Source organism: Cupressus sempervirens, chromosome 7 (assembly GCF_028749045.1).
Source record: "Cupressus sempervirens isolate cs-2001-9-10 chromosome 7, ASM2874904v1, whole genome shotgun sequence".
NCBI classification, from domain to species: Eukaryota; Viridiplantae; Streptophyta; class Pinopsida; order Cupressales; family Cupressaceae; genus Cupressus; species Cupressus sempervirens.
This window is the reverse complement of record NC_143124.1, coordinates 61,908,046-61,923,107: the sequence shown is the minus strand read 5'-3', so window position 1 is coordinate 61,923,107 and position 15,062 is coordinate 61,908,046.

The following is a 15,062-nucleotide window of genomic DNA, read 5'->3' as shown; positions in this document are numbered from 1 at the left end:
ATGACCCACATTCTTGTCAGCATTCCATACTTGGAAGAGCGAGTTTCAAGCAATGTTCCTTCCACTAGTACATGCAAATTTGTGAATGTTTTGATGCACTTTGCAATGCCTTCATGAGTTCTGTCCTAAGGAAGGTTGCCTAAATCAGAGGTTATTTGGTCCTCCAACTTTTGTTTGTAAACTTCTCTTCCAATAAAACCCGTTGTTGAGAAATGAGGTCCAGGACTCGGTAAACCAAGAGATATCAATTTTGCTATTTTATTGTTCATCTTGGTGAGCTTTAGCCCAAATAAAGCAAGAACTTCTTCTGCTTCTGTTAGTTTTTGACATTTATGAAATAAAGAGGTCACCTTTATTATTGAACCAATACGGTCCTGAATTCCCTTGCTTGCCAAATGCTTGTTAGCAGTGCTGTTGATTTCTTCCATAATCCACGTTGTAGTTTTCTATCTCTAACCAAAACTTTTTTTCTCCTCAAGTTGCTCTTTCAGCTTCCAAAAAACATCCGTAAGAGCTTCGTAGAGTTCAAACCAATCACACAACCTATCAGCAGAAGTCTTTATTTGCTCCCAGAAGTAATTTTTTATTTGCTTTACTATATTATTTACATGGTCATTCAAGCCATTTTCATATTTTTTAATAGTATCATTTGCCTTCTTTAGGTCTTCTTTCATTTCTGAGTACTGGTGTTCACTATGTTTTCTTATTTGCTCTACTTTATTTTCCCACCCTTTTGCTTTCTCTTCCCACTCTTTTGTTTTTACCCTCTCATTTTTCAATTCTTTATTTAACTTATTGTTTACATTTGCAGCATTCTCCAAGTTTTTGTATAACTTTGTTGAAGAGTCTTTTTCATCTTGAAGTTTTTTTTTCCATTTTTTTCAAATTTTCCCTCAGAGTTTTCAATTCTACATCCATTTGTTCTTGCTCAGTTTCTTCTTTAGAGCCAAAGGATAAATTTTTTATCTTTTTCTCTGATTCTTTGCACCTGTTTACTGTTGCTTTCTCACTTGCCTTTACATTTGCCAGGTCTGCCTTTAACTTATCTATTGTGCCCTGAAGCTTTCATTTCTCTCTCTCCAACTTCATCACTAAACTGTAGACCACTTGGTTGGTCATTTTGGACACATTTGTCTTGACCACATTTTTAATTTTGGATAAATCCATTTGGAGGGTGCTAACTTGAAATTCAGATGGAGCTAATTAACTCTCTAGTGGATTGTTATCTCTAGCTGGGGGCATAACAACCATGAATTCCATCATATCTTTATCTAGGTCATATGTGGGAAATAACCTATTGGTTGTAGGTTCTGCATCACGAGTTGCAACAATTGCTTCCATCTTCATTGTCTTACTATTTTGTCTATTCTTATTTTTTGATTTTTCATAGTTAGTTACAAATTCATTGTAATGAAAATCAAGATTTTGTGAGACAATTGAATGTTTGAATGGTGAAATAGTAGTAGCACTTGCACTGATGTATGAGCTTCCACCAATACCATGAGGATAACCAACACCTAGAACCATTAGTGGGGTTGGTGGATTGTTCTGAGGGTTTTTTCCTAAAGGATGGGCAATTGTTGGACTCACAGTCACCATTGGCATTATTGTACTAGTAGTACTACTAATACTTGTCATAACCGTCTGCTTCTTTATACTTTTTTGATCTCTGGGACCAAGTTTTTTTGCATCTATATACAATGTCCTTTTTGGACCACTAGTTGTAGTTCTACCCATGATATCTATAGCTATGGGAGTGATAGTTGATTTAGATTGAATCTGGGTGCTTGGAAGTGGAATCGTAAATGAAGCAGGAACAAATTTAATTAACTGAGATTAATCCAATGTGGATGGAATTGACTAAGTTGATGATTGATCTTCATGCCCAAGGCCTTTTTTCTAACCATGTTTTGGTGTGACAACTGGTGGTTGAGGTGGTAACCAAACCCCTTCTCCATTGGGACCTAGACCACCAGAACCTTGGTAGCCCATTTTTTCTACAATTTTTGCCCCTTTGCTATATAGAAGTTTGGTGGATGCATCAACTCCTTTGTGAATTTGTGTACTGGATGAGGGATTCAAAGAATATTGGTCATCGTAATCATCATCAATATCATTGTGATGTGCTTCAGGTGGATTCTCCTTATTCCACAATTTGTCAAACATTGTATCCTCTTCAACCTCGTTATGATCTGTAGAGGTCTTTGGCTCGCCGAGATTCTTCCTCATTTCCCAAAATTGAGAAATTTTGCTTTGACTCCATCCAACATCTATACATTCATTCATTAGCTCTTTTGGAATAGGTTTTGTAGATGGTTTATCAGCTTTCTTGTAGAAATTGGATGATGTCATGCCCTGCACTTTTCCTTTCTATTTTGGCAATGCCATTATTTGTGATGACAATTCTTGTATTGACATATTATTTTCAGCAACATATATCTCTATCTATTTTTTGAGCTCCTCCCAGGAGTCTGTGTTTTTAAATTTTTCAATTAAAGGCATACTTTCATGTTGATATTTGCTTGTAGAAGTCCCAATGCCCTTAAGCCTTGCTCCAATTATGTTTAGTGGATCATACTACCAGTGACTGTCAACATCAAATCGAAAAATTTTAAAAAAGGCTTCTAGCACTTTGAATCCTCTTCTCTCAAATGCAAACCCTCCAAAGGAGAATGGCAAGGAGGGAAATATCATTTTCTTTTGCTGACCATGAAAGAGTACATCTACGCTCTCCATTTTTCATACATATTCCAATGCAAATACCCTCTCTGTTACATGTATTGGAAGTTTGTAGGCTTTTACCCATGAACCGTAAAACCTTAACATAGTGTACTCTTCCATTAAGTACCAATCAGCCAATTGTAGTTCACTTCCGAGTTGAATGCAATTTCTACAAGTAACAGGCAATCTAGGCATTGGAGTGCCTATAATTTTATGGTACATTGGTGCCAAAAAGAAGTCTACAAAAGTGTTGTAGTTCCTTCTGTTATCCATCATCCTTATCTGAGGTGTCCACCCATATATTGGATTTTGGCCTTGAGTCTAACTGCAAAGCTTGTTTGCCTCAAATAATGCATGATGCTTTGCTAGGAGAAGATAGCACAAGTAGGTTGTGAATCTAAATGTTTTCTCTGAACCTCTTTGAATCATTAGTAATTGATCTTCCATGCAATGAACAATGTGCTCAATAAAATGATATCTTATTGGTTCTTTTTTAAAATGAATATGATAAAGCATTTCAAGAATGCTGGCATCCACTTGTTTGTTACTATCCAATCCCAAACAAAATGCTAGCAAGGAAATACTATCCTGTGCCAATGGCATAAAAAATTCAAAATCATAAGGAGGCATGTGATTTAGATTCATCCTACAACCACTTGTTATTCCTCTAATATAAGATTCTCTCTGTTTTGCATCTAATTTTTTATAATCATCTGCCAACTTTCCTAGGTCAATATGTACGTTTGACTATTGTTGCTGAAATCCTAGGTTCAACAGACTAGAAAATTCACTCTCAGTTATGGACAAAATTTCCTCCTGAGTAATTTTATCCACAATTGCTTTTCTATTTTCATCATAATTTTTGGCACAGAGCATAACAATTTTTGGGCAAAGGAATACTTGAGGTAACGCCATGTGTGCCAACCCAGCCACCACAGTGCAATTTTATTTGCAATTGCATTTACACTAGGGTTAAATGAACAAAATTTTGAAGCCTTATTTGGATTGTTCCACTTGTTTTCAAGTGCAAATCTTATCTCCATTATACCCTTATTTCCATGAATAACAGGATCATGTATATCATGGAATAAATCACTGAATCTTGGTGTTTTAAGCATATTGTGGAATTCTGTTATTTTTCCCATATTGTTACTCTTGGTATTTATTTTGCCCATCGTGGTAAATATTTAAACACAGCTACAAGCCTATAGGGGTGATTCAAAATTAAAACCTTATAGACTAAATTTTTATATATAATATAAATAGTAAAGTTATAAATCAAGAGGCTTAAAAAATTTAAAATGCGAGATGTAAATTTTTAGGATTTTAGTAGTTACACTTACCTGTTCATGTCCACGTTGCCCTTAGTTTCAATTTTTGTAGAGAGCTAAGAGACTATAGTTTGTTGCTTTCCTCAGACCACAATCCTCAACAAAGAAATTAAGAATCCTTAACTTTGTAAATTGTAACCCCTTTCTAATTTCTAAATCTGCAGACAATGTATAACTACAAAATTAAAGAAATTAAATGCTCCAAAATTGTACAATCTGTACTCTATAGTCTATAGTCGTCACACTTGTCACATAGTACCCTTTTAGTTTAAATGTGAGTGGAATCGTGGACCACTACTTACTAGACATGCGTTAAGTGTTAAGTAACCCATCATAATGTATTAATGTCATTCATAACATCATTGTTAACTGCAAGTGGAATGTGATTATGTCAATGTGTTAATTGAGCAGTAACACGTGTCATGATTCGGGGACGTGTTTGAAATGACAGGGTTTCTTTTTCCTTTCAACCTGAAACTCAACATCAGTTGTTGATCTATAAACATCCAACGGCACTGGTGAATCGTTTGGTGGCCCCGTGGGTCATGGGTCCCACTCCCATTAACTAAGCTAGTCAGCTATCAGGATGACTCACATCACAAGTCAGACATGTGAGTGTCACATCATCACCAAATTGAAATGACATTGTTATTTTTTGGTCAACTGAGGAGTTTAGTGACACCTATCATGATTCTGAGACGCATTTGAAATGACAGGGTTTCTTTTTCCTTACAGCCCGAAACTCAACTTCAACCATTGATCTATAAACATCCAATAGCAATGGTGATTCGTGAATGGTGTGGTGGTCCTGTGAGACTACTAAGTTGCATAATTGCATATACAAAGTAATTTAAGATAATATCACTATTTAACTTTAACTAAATATTTGGGAAAACAACTAGCTAGTACAATCAAAACTAATATTAATAGATTTTTAAGACATTATCTATACATTAATATTTTGAATTAATATTAATATTATTAGTCATCTCAAGATTTAATATATAAGTGCTAATCATATAATTAACATGGGTCAATGAGTCTGCCTCAAATCCTCAAATCAAAATTATAATTTAATATATTTGTTAATTTATATAAATTAAATTAAATTTTCTATATAGATAAAATTAAATATATTTCATAAGACACAGATATATATCTAAAATTTGTATTAAAATATTAATATTATATATTCACAAATTATATCTCTAACTAATATTATTTATCTTTAGCTATAATATTTCTACTTTCTTTTCACAATAGGCAGGGACTCGTGCTCCAATTGAGCTCTTGTAGTTGTTATTATTATTTTTTTTGGCAAAACTTTATTTAAAATCAAAAGAAGTGGAAAATGGATCTTTTGTGCAAGCAACAAAATACATAAAATAATAAAATTTTACCTAACAATTGTAATGAAGGCAGGAATGCAATTATTTACATAATTAATCTTGGTAGTTTAACTTTACTATTTGGACATTAGTTATTAGTGCCTATCATAGGAACTATAGGCAATGAACTTTTTTAACCAATGTTTGAAATAAGCAACTTTAACCAATCAAGTTTCACATAATTTTTTAATAATAAGTACTAACATATTTTGCTATTAGGTAAAATTTGAGGCAGGAACTACATTGTTCTGCAACCTTGTTTCTAGGGGAAATGTATTAGTGATTATCATTAGAAATAACATTTTAATTCACATAGGCTTTTATAAACAATTCAATAGAAAATTCAAAAATACAAAATATTGCAATGTTGCATAAGCATAAGAAGTTTAAAAAATGAAATACAATTTTATATGGAACTGAAACTCCAAAAATTTCATTGATATTTCTTGAAATTTACAAATTTACAAAATCAGGGGAAAACCCTAGACTCTAGTATTACTATACTATTTGTTGTAGAAACCACTAGAATCGACCATGGTTGTGAATTCTTGTAGCCAGTGGTTGCCATCTTCCACTTCGTTCAGGAAAAACCATTTTCAAAGAAAATTCAACTCAATTCTTGTGCATTTCCTATGGTGCTTCAACTGCCCAGCTGTCAAGCCCAATAAAAATAGTTGCAAGACCACATTCTAGCTAGGTTTCAGAAGCTTGTGGACTTCACCTGCCCAAGGGATCCCCACTCCTAAAACTGCATGAGTGATAATTTCAATGTCATTGCTCAAATATACTACTTTAAAAATCTTCCTCAGGAGCAGCACAATTTTGGCCCTTGCTTCTTTGAGGTCAAGCAGGGAGGCTAGAAATTGTGACATAATGTCATTGTTGACACGATACTAATTCTTATTCTCCAAAAACTCACCCCAAAATCATTTTGACAACAGCAATAACAAACTTCACACCAGAGCATGGAACAACCTCATTGCAAATTGACAAGAGGTTTTCCTCAAGAATGCGACCTAGAAAGGCCTTCTGCTCCTCTTCCAAAGTGCATCTCAAGTGAATAGGGTTGTCCATCTTTACTGCAAAGTTCTAATAGACTAACACCAAACAAACCAGACCTATCGACTACCAAAAATGAGATGAGCAATGATGAAAGAAGTAGCTCAATCACTTATAAATAAGCTTGGTGGGCAGGGTGCTAGGGATTATTTATTTTTTTCCTAAATAAGCTTAGTCGTTGAGAAATATTTCTTAAATATTTGTCCGTCTGACTGCCAATTCAATTACATTAAATTAGCAAATATTCTCAAATCTTGAACATAATTGCAGGTACGTATTGAAAAAGCCAATTGTAATTAAACACTAACACCGTCCATTGTCCTGTAATGTGTGTGAAGCCACTTAACCGATGGAAAAGCTCAATTTTAATTAAGACTAATAGTACTACTACTAGTGGACTGTGGCATGTCCTATAATGCATGCAAAGCTTCTTAGACGATGGAAAAGGCCAATTGCAAATTGTAATTAACAGTGACAAGACATCAATATACTATCTCCTGCAACTTAAGTGATACACGTTGGATAGAAACGTGTCACCATTCTGGATACTTGAACAAGGTTGAGGCTTCATTCCATACGTTTGGTCCCGAAATAAACCTTCAATTATTGATATATTATCATCGAACAGTAGTCTGAATCATGTAATTAATAATCTATATGTAATTAATGTTTATCATTTAAATAACCTGAGCTTTGTTCATTTTAAATTTTTGTCTATAATCTACATGTAATTAATGTTTATCATTTCAATCATTCGATCTTTGTTCATTTTGTATTGGTAATAATAATACAATATCTTTCAACTTATTATATATAGTTATAGATAAACTAAATTGCAATGGTATTGGTAACTGTCAATAAAAAACTATCAAGAAATTGGCTATACAATTTGGGAAGTGGTGTGTGGTTAGTGGTAGCGTACTAGAGAGAGAATGTTGCTATCACTGATATGGCATTTAATTTTTTCTAGGTACACTGTACTCTGCAGACAACTTACCTTAATACGTGTCAACATTATGGTGACTACCTTGACAATTCCTCTTCCTTCAAGAAATGTTGGCTGAAATGAAACCTCGGCCATTGATCTTGGATCATCAGAGGGTTTGAATTCTCAAATAATACATTTAACATAATTACAGTCGTAGTGGAAAAGATTATGCTTCCATAATGTACGGTCAAACAACCACATCTTTAAACCATCACTTTCCACTTGCCACTTGCCACTTGCCAATAATTTATGTAAGTTGGTATGTTAGGTTAGGCTACTTATTTCCCATCTTTTGAAAATAGCCATACCAACTATAACTTTCTGAAAACCATTCGCCATAACAAATAAATTAATTCAATTATTTGGAAAATAATTTTGTCATTTTTTTATAAAAAAGGTATCGGTTATTAAAATATTCACCAACCAATATCCATATTTCAAAACATAATTCACCATCAATATTAATAATTTTATTAAAAACAAAAATTAATATCGCCATTATTTTATAAAAATTGTCTGAACCATTGTTTGAGCTTCATATGGAGTCATTAAATAGTGAACCATTTTTTTTCTTATGTCTTCCACCATCTGCAATCAACCATAGCTCATCGACAAACACTGCCTAATTTCAAATTTGTATCTTCCTCTTCTACTTTTATGTTTGTCTCCTTTTTCAGAAGAAGTGCATCTTTTTATTTTGTTTCTTTGTTTTTCTCCATTTGCATAAGAAGGGCTTTCTCCATTGCAAGAACAATTTTATGTTAAATATAAAACATAAGCTTGAGTATTTTCTACTCTATGTTTTCTTGTTGACATTCAAGGGTATAAATATTTCTCATTCTCCTCTTGAATATCCATCGTAGTACAAGGACTACTATACTGATAGTCAATTTAGTATTCAAGGATGTGCACATACCCTACACTAACCAATAATGATCCTTGTAGCATATGCTTGTAATAGTTTACCCTTATTTGGCATAGATGCTCTAATTTTGCTTCAAAAGGGGAAAAGACACCAAGCCTCTCACAAAATCCAAGCATGCATGCATATCATAACAATGAGCTCAAATGGAAATAGGAACCTTTATAATTTTTTTGGCAAGACGAACATCTTCACCAAAACCACAAAATATGTGCAGTCTCTCTAGATCTTATTTGCTAGTAATATGTAGTGATCTAAGTGGCATTCCTGTAAGCTCTCCTTTCCTTTAGTTCAACTATAGAATACACCTTTTGAACTACTTGCCAATACTGATCTCTGACCATGAAGCAACAAATTTGTAGCATAAGCCCTAATATTATGTCTTATATATGATCAATCAGGCTCCCTAATACATGTCAATAACATTGGAGTGTCTTTTGTCTACCTAGCAATTGTACAAACCTTTTCTGCCCTAATTTTATGTCATACACATGCTCGATCAAGCTCTTCTCTCCCACACTAATTTAGTTTTTCAAGAATGTTTCCTATGATTGTGGTTAAGATATGGGCTTGTCTACACCTAAGGTTGGTGTTGCTTTTTCTAGCTTCTTTTTGTTTTCCCTATCTCATTTAATTTTCTTTGTTTGCTCTGAGTTTTCATGACATTTCAAGTAGGTTTGGTAGTCAAATTGACCTCAAATAAGTGCTTATACATCTAATAATTAACAATTTCAATTTAGAAATATAAATGTCTTCTAGATGACACTCTCTAACATTGGTAGCTTGTATGAAAAAATTTATAAATATTGTAATCATCTTTTGATTAAAGTTTTGTCTTATATAATACTTATAATATAACCTACCAAATTTCTTTCAAAGTTCCTATTTTAACTTGTGATTAAATGAATTTTTTATAATTTTCATTAGATTCTTAAATCTTAGTATTATTGTTAACATTAGAATAGCTTTGGTAAATTGGTAAAATGTTTGTATCATTCCATTAAAAGCGAGTTTTGTTACTCGTATTAACCTCAAAATGCAATATTTGATCATTATTAACCCCAGCACAATGAGAATAATGGAATCCTAGCCATCAACATCTACTATTCTAATGTGCCAGTAGGATGCCCAAAGGCATGCACTATGTAGGATTGACAGAGAAGAAGAATCTTACCTTTTTGTTCAAATCTAGAATGTTTGCATCATTTTTTTTTCAGCTCATGCTAATGTTGTTGGAGTGAGATGGGGAATGTGGAGAGACAAATACTCTTGCTACGATACAATTATTTCATGTAGTTAGTAGGCTTTCTTAAATTTAGTCAATTAAAATTCAAATGTTGCTATAAATTTAGGCGCCCCAACATTTCCATTGGCTTATCCTCACAGCTTCCTTATTCACAACCGACTTCTCGTTCTACAATGCCTAAAGAGCCCACAACTTATTGTTTTCTTAGATAATGTAGTGAGGATTGGTGATAGTGCACCAAATCTTAAAACTACTAGGATTACTTATGATTGTATGGCTTGTAGGCATTTGAATGTCTGGCCTAGTTCTCTCCTTTCTCATCCTTTACTTCTACAGCTCTAATATTTTATCCTTAAATTGCTTTGCATACTCTTTTCCTCCTTTAATTCTTCCTTTGTCACCTGCACACTCAAAATTTCTCTGAGAAATCAAATAAAACTTTGTAAGGGTGCATTTAAAAGCATATCATAGTATAGGGATACAAAAATGACAAATCTAAACTTGCATCAACAAACTTGTTTACTTTCATTATTCTTAGGAGTCTTGTCAACCAACCAATCAAATGAAACTACTAAAATATAATGGATAAAACTATTAAATAATTTACAAATATGATGTCTTTGATTTCTCATTGGTTAGATCAATGGTTTAAGAAAAAATTAAAAAATCATTACAATACCAAATTTTCAAAGCTTGGTCTAGAAAAATCTATAAATGAAGGGTCAAATTTATTATTTACATTCCCTCTTTTAGTTCCACATTAAATTTGCATGAAGAAACATGTCTATATTTCAGAAATATTTGTAAAATTAGGTATAACATTTCCTCTACCAATATGTATTTCCATATACAACTTTTTATTTTTTCTACTAGTTTGATTTTTAATTTTTAATATTAAACACTATAGTTTCACACAAATATGTAAACAATAATAATATAGAAAGATAATGTACTTTACTAATATATATATTTTTAAATTATTTTCTTTGCCACTCTTAGTTAAACATTGAAGGTGAGGAGAAATATGTTTTGATTTCTGATTTATTTTGTTAAATTAGGTATAGGGTTTCCTCTATTAAATGTTTTTCCATATATAGCTTTTTACATTTTCTATTAGTTTGATTTATAATATAAAACACTAATAGTTCACAATAATTTGTAGAGAGTAATAATTTAGAATGCTAATGTAGTTTACTAAAAATATTGTTTTATTATTTTCTTTTCCAATTATATTTTCACATTAAATGTGCAACAAGAAACAAGTCTATACTTCTTAAATATTTGTAAAACTAGATATAGGGTTTCCTCAGCAGAACATGTTTCCATATATAGATTTCTCTTTTTTCTATTAAATAATTATGTCATTTATTTACTAAATAATATGAATTAAAATATTCAAAATTATATATTCATTTCATTACATTTTATTTGAAATATATCAATTTCATCTTATACTTTTATTTTCTTATATGACACTTATTAGAGTAATTGAAACATTTTTTAAATCGTGATTAAGTTTAGTTTTCTTGGATTTGTATACTCAAATATTTTTTATTTTATTTTACTACATTTTTGTTTTATTATGAGTCATGTAAGAAAAACTTTATTTTTTCCATCATTTTCATTATATATTTTTGTGACATTAAAGGTGAAAAATACAAAATTAAAATGCTTTTGTTATGGAATAATTTAAAACCAAAGAATACTTTGCCAAAATCCCTCTCTGTGCTAAAATAGGATATTTGTAATAGGGTATGCTCATCCATCAAAGTATCCTCCCTGCGTATCCTAAAATGGGACATTTGTAAAGGGTATGTGCATCCATCGAACCATAATAGATAAAGGAATTTTGTCATATGTGGTTACAATTGCCCTTCTAGATACCTAAACAAAAAGTGGTTTGTAATTTGTTGGAAAAAAATTAGATTTTTTTTAAAAGCTACAACTAACACATGTAAAACTAAAATCTTTAACTTTTATCAACGCTCCTTGCCTATCTCAAAGTGGGAGCTTTGAAACATCGTATGGACATTCCTTCGAACCCTAAAAGATACAAGAATTTTGTTTGGAATCATTATTGCAACAACCTTGGCAAACATGAATGCAAAATGGAAAAGGAAAGACATAACAAAATGGCTAAAAGAGATGTCAACTCTTGAAATACAATGAGTGTAATATACACATAATCTTTGAATCAATTGTACATAGCCATAGCAGCAAATATAAACCAAATGCACATTAGTTACACAATCCATTCAAAATATCAATGTTTCAGTTTAATGGAATACACATTTCTTTAAGAAGAGATTGGAGGATGGTGTGACAACTATAATAAAATTTCTAATGATTCAAGCTGAAAGTTCTCATGCATTTTTTTTAAAGAGATTTGCAGTTGGAGTATTAATGCATAAATCAAGAGGAAAAATAAAATCACTGTTTTTTGATTGGGTTGTATTTGACTTGAAAATTAGTATACATTGTTTCCTTACTACAATGTTTTGATAATAGAGTGAAAATAAAAAGTGTGATATGTTTGTTAATTGATATATTAAAATTTCAGATTTCAAAGTGCTCTAGTATAATGAAATGCAGATTTCTCTTAGAGGAGGCTGTAGAATAGTTTTGTCGTTAAAAAAATTGCTTATGATTCAAAATTAAAGTTCCCATATAAGTTATTTTTCAGAAGATAGAAATTTATTATAAGTGATGATATAAGATCTATTTGAGTATGTGTTTATGTCTTAGCTAATCATTAGGTGATGGAAAAATATAAGCTTCATGTTGTTGAACCTGACCAATAAAAATGTTATTGAAACTTATTAAATAAAAGATTTTTAAAAGAAAAAAAAGATTGTATGATTTTTTTTATTACATAAGTTATATAATTATGTTTTTTTCACAAAATTATGCATATTTGAAATTCTAATAAAATCATCATTATTGTCATCCTAATTCTTATATTATTTTACAAGATTATCATATTTAATTGAAATGGTGTTGAAATTTACAATCTTTGTCATCATAAATTTATATTTTTATATACTTCATTACATAATTGCCTATTAGCTATCCCTTGCACCTCCTATAGGTGCAAGTGATAGTTATCTCTCTAACGCACGTCAACACTATCTAAAAAGAGTTTTGTCATACAAAATATTACACCCATTATTAATGAGCACCAGCTACAATACAAATGAGCATTAAATTTGTAGTTGTTGATTTTTGTTGTTTGCTCTTTTATTTTGATTTTTTGAATTGGTTAAACACCAAAAAAAGGCTATGGACCAATATGAAAAATGAAATTTTCATAAGAAAGCATTTTAAAAATTAAAAAACTCCAAACTTTATACGTTCAAAATTTTAGCATTGACAAATTTAATTAACATGGGCAATGGGAAACTTTAGTTCTGCCTTAGGGACTAATAAAATTGATTAAAATATTATTAATCATTATTTTAAATTTTGAAAAAAGGTAAAAAATAAATATTAATAACTCTTTAGAAATTCCAACATAAACATGAAGTTTCGATGAGATAAAAAGACTTACATCTTTTCCAAGTATGTCATTTGGCTCTCACACACACACAAACACACACACATATTTCACAATTACTTTAATGGCAAGAATGAAAGTAAAGACTAAAGAAGCAAGGATAACATGAAGAACATTAAGCATTAGTAGGGTACAATAAAGAATCTTGATTGTAAAATAAGCATCTCAAGTTCATTCCTAAAGTGTAGATAGTTTAAGGTAGATAAAAGTAGAGATGTAGATAATGTGGGGAGATAGAGACATAGATATTGGGAGAGTAGGAGAGATAGGGCACAAAGGGGAGCATGAGGGAGGAAATAAGTTTAGATGAAATAAAAGATTGAGGAGGCAAAGATAGCATTGAGAACATGAAATGCATTAGTAAGTACATTATAGAATCTTGATTGTAAAATAGGCATCTCAAGTTCCTTCCTAAAGTGTAGTTAGTTTAATGTAGATAAAAATAGAGATGTAGATAATTGGGGCGAGTGTAGAGATGTAGATAATGGGGAGAGAAGGATAGAGGAAGAGAGAGGGTGTGAGGGGAGGTGTGGAGGAGTAAAGTTTAGATAGTATTAAATAGAGAGATGAAGATCTAAAGATGTGGGGAGAAGTATAGATAGAAAATAGATGCCAAGGAATATCTATCATTAAAAAGTTCTACTAGTACTTCATACAATTGCAATATCAGTGCTAGAAATGTGTTGACAACAATTTTGGAAAAATGAAAATTCTAATCCTAATTATTTACGAGTACACACTTATGCTGGTAGATTCTGTAATATTTAATTTTGTTCTTACTATTTCTCATTACATGAAATGACTCTAAGAATAGTTCAAACATATAAATAGGTCATTTCATATATATAGATTTACAAAAATCTCATATTTCCCAAAAAGATCCACTATATATTTCCTTGGAGATATTTGATAAGTAGTCAAAAGATTGTTGATTCTTCTACAAATCCTTCTTGAGGTCACTTTTAATGTGACATCATGGCAACTATGAGAATTGTAATTGATTGCAATTTAGAGATAGACAATGTTTCCAATTTCATGGACTACAATGTCAATGTTGTTGGTGTTGTTGTTTTTGTTGTGTGTGTGTGTGTGTGTGTGTGTGTGTGTGTGTGTGAGAGAGAGAGAGAGGGTTCAAGGCTAGTGAGAGAGAGGGGCTTTATAGAGAGAGAGAGAGAGAGAGAGAGAGAGAGATGTTAGATATTTGAGGAGGGAGAGAGGTAGGTCAAGGATTTGAGAGGGGGGCGAGAGTGGTTAGGGGATACCCAGGACAGAGAAGGGTTTCGGGTTTGAGGGAGTGTATGTTAGGGGTTACTGAGAGTGAGAGAGAGGTCATGAATGTGTGTGTGTGTGTGTGTGTGTGTGTGTGTGTGTGTGTGTGTGTGTGTGTGAATAGATTAAAAATAATAAATTATATTTGAGTTTAGTTGTATATTTATAAATATAAATATATGTGTGTTTGTATAGATATATACACACACACATACATACATACATACATATAGATATAAGGAAACTTGCTAGAAATAATATAACCATTTCCACATAACTCATAAAAGATTTGAAAATAAATATGGAATTAAAATCCACATGCAAGAGAATTGAAAACATACCCACAAAAATTGTGACACAAGATATACCCTAAGACACCCTCATTGAGGGAAAAACCCAACCTCCAAAAGCATCCATCACCATGTATTATTCAACAAAAACACCATTGCAATACAACCATGGAAGCCTTCAATGTCATAGCCACAACTAAGCAATCCATGTGAACAAGCATGAATCCATACATCCCATGCCATGCATCCAACAAATGCTCCCTTGGCTAACTTGTCAAGCCTTGTCCTGCTCGAC